Source organism: Populus nigra, chromosome 2, assembly GCF_951802175.1.
Source record: "Populus nigra chromosome 2, ddPopNigr1.1, whole genome shotgun sequence".
Taxonomy (NCBI): domain Eukaryota; kingdom Viridiplantae; phylum Streptophyta; class Magnoliopsida; order Malpighiales; family Salicaceae; genus Populus; species Populus nigra.
In genome coordinates, this window is record NC_084853.1 from 5510068 (window position 1) to 5512567 (window position 2500).

The following is a 2500-nucleotide window of genomic DNA, read 5'->3' on the forward strand; positions in this document are numbered from 1 at the left end:
GCAGTGGCAGCGCGGATTTGTGCAGCTGCAGGTTCGTCGGGGAAAATCGGCAGCGCAGATTTTTCGACGAACAGGGGCTGGGCGCTGGACTGGCCGGGCCAGGCAGGAAAATTCGTCAGGGGGCCACGCTGACGAAAACAGGGGCTGCGGAGTGGAAAATCGGCAGCGCAGATTTTTCGACGAACAGGGGCTGGACCGGCCGGGCCAGGCAGGAAAATTCGTCAGGGGGGCACGCTGACGAAAAGAGGGGCTGCCGCGTGGAAAATCGGCAGCGCAGATTTTTCGACGAACATTCGTCAGGGGGGCACGCTGACGAAAAGAGGGGCTGCCGCGTGGAAAATCGGCAGCGCAGATTTTTCGACGAACATTCGTCAGGGGGGCACGCTGAGGAAAACAGGGGCTGCCGCGTGGAAAATCGGCAGCGCAGATTTTTCGACGAACATTCGTCAGGGGGGCACGCTGAGGAAAACAGGGGCTGCCGCGTGGAAAATCGGCAGCGCAGATTTTTCGACGAACAGGGGCTGGATGCTGGACCGGCCGGGCCAGGCAGGAAAATTCGTCAGGGGGGCACGCTGAGGAAAACAGGGGCTGCCGCGTGGAAAATCGGCAGCGCAGATTTTTCGACGAACAGGGGCTGGATGCTGGACCGGCCGGGCCAGGCAGGAAAATTCGTCAGGGGGGCACGCTGACGAAAAGAGGGGCTGCCGCGTGGAAAATCGGCAGCGCAGATTTTTCGACGAACAGGGGCTGGACTGGCCGGGCCAGGCAGGAAAATTCGTCAGGGGGGCACGCTGACGAAAAGAGGGGCTGCCGCGTGGAAAATCGGCAGCGCAGATTTTTCGACGAACAGGGGCTGGACGCTGGACTGGGCCAGGCAGGAAAATTCGTCAGGGGGGCACGCTGACGAAAACAGGGGCTGCCGCGTGGAATGGCAGCCTACACGCAGATGCGAATTCGGCAGCGCACGATGGCTTGAGCAGGTCATGGGTTCGACTTGGCGCGATCTGAAACCTGGACGAGGGACTGTCGACGCTGGACGAGCCAGCGCGGTGGCCTGTCGTGCCCCGTTCAGGGGGGGCCTGCCGCGGAGACAGCCCTCGCGGGCTCGACAGCGCAGGCCAGCGTCCCCGACGTCGCTGGCCGCGGCAGGCGAGCTGCCGGGGTTCCCGCATTCCTACAAGAAAACGTCGTGCTTTCCACATGAAACCAATCCAGTAAAATCAGCCATATTTTTATGAGGCTGCCCACTGAATTTGGGGTCATTCCGGGCCGGTTCCTAATTTTGCGGATTTACTCGATTTCTAATGGTAGGAAAATTAAAACAAATACTTCCCGACCTCGAAAAATTCTGGGAAAATTAATGAAGGTGGATTGGATTTTTGCCAACCTCTGTGCAAAATTTCAGCTCAAAATACCAAGAAATGAATTTTTTAGAGGGGGGGTGACAGCTGGGACCTAGTAGTGTCTCCCCCTGCCAGAGCTGCAATGACACTTATTGCTCTTTAGGGAGCCACCAGGCCGGCGCCCCTCAAAGACCACACGCGCGCGCGCGCCCGCCCGCGCTGGGCGCTGGGGCCTGAGGGCCTGGGGCCCTTGGGGGCCCTTGGGCGCTTGGGCGCGCGCGCGCGGCCCCCGCAGCCATGCCGCGCTGCGCGACGCGCGGACAGCCCCTGCTGGCTTGCTCTCTCGCCCGCGGGGGGGCTGCCTTCGGGCCCTGGCCCCCCGCGTTCTGGCCTGCCCCCTGCGTGGGAGAGGCTAGGCGCTGCAGGGGCCAGCCCGACGTCGCTGGCCGCGGCAGGCGACAGCCCGACATCGCTGGCCGCGGCAGGGGCCAGCCCGACGTCGCTGGCCGCGGCAGGCGGACAGCCCCTGCTGGCTTGCTCTCTCGCCCGCGGGGGGGCTGCCTTCGGGCCCTGGCCCCCCGCGTTCTGGCCTGCCCCCCGCGTGGGAGAGGCTAGGCGCTGCAGGGGCCAGCCCGACGTCGCTGGCCGCGGCAGGCGACAGCCCCTGCTGGCTTGCTCTCTCGCCCGCGGGGGGGCTGCCTTCGGGCCCTGGCCCCCCGCGTTCTGGCCTGCCCCCCGCGTGGGAGAGGCTAGGCGCTGCAGGGGCCAGCCCGACGTCGCTGGCCGCGGCAGGCGAGCCGCCGGGGTTCCCGCATTCCTACAACAAAACGTCGTGCTTTCCACATGAAATCAATCCAGTAAAATCAGCCATATTTTTATGAGGCTGCCCACTGAATTTGGGGTCATTCCGAGCCGGTTCCTATTTTTTCCGATTTCCTCGATTTTTAATGGTAGGAAAATAAAAAAAAATACTTCCCGACCTCGAAAAATTCTGGAAAAATTAATAAAGTTGGATTGGATTTTTGCCAACCTCTGTGCAAAATTTCAGCTCAAAATACCAAGAAATGAATTTTTTAGAGGGGGGGTGACAGCTGGGACCTAGTAGTGTCTCCCCCTGCCAGAGCTTCAATGACACTTATTGCTCTTTAGGGGGGTGC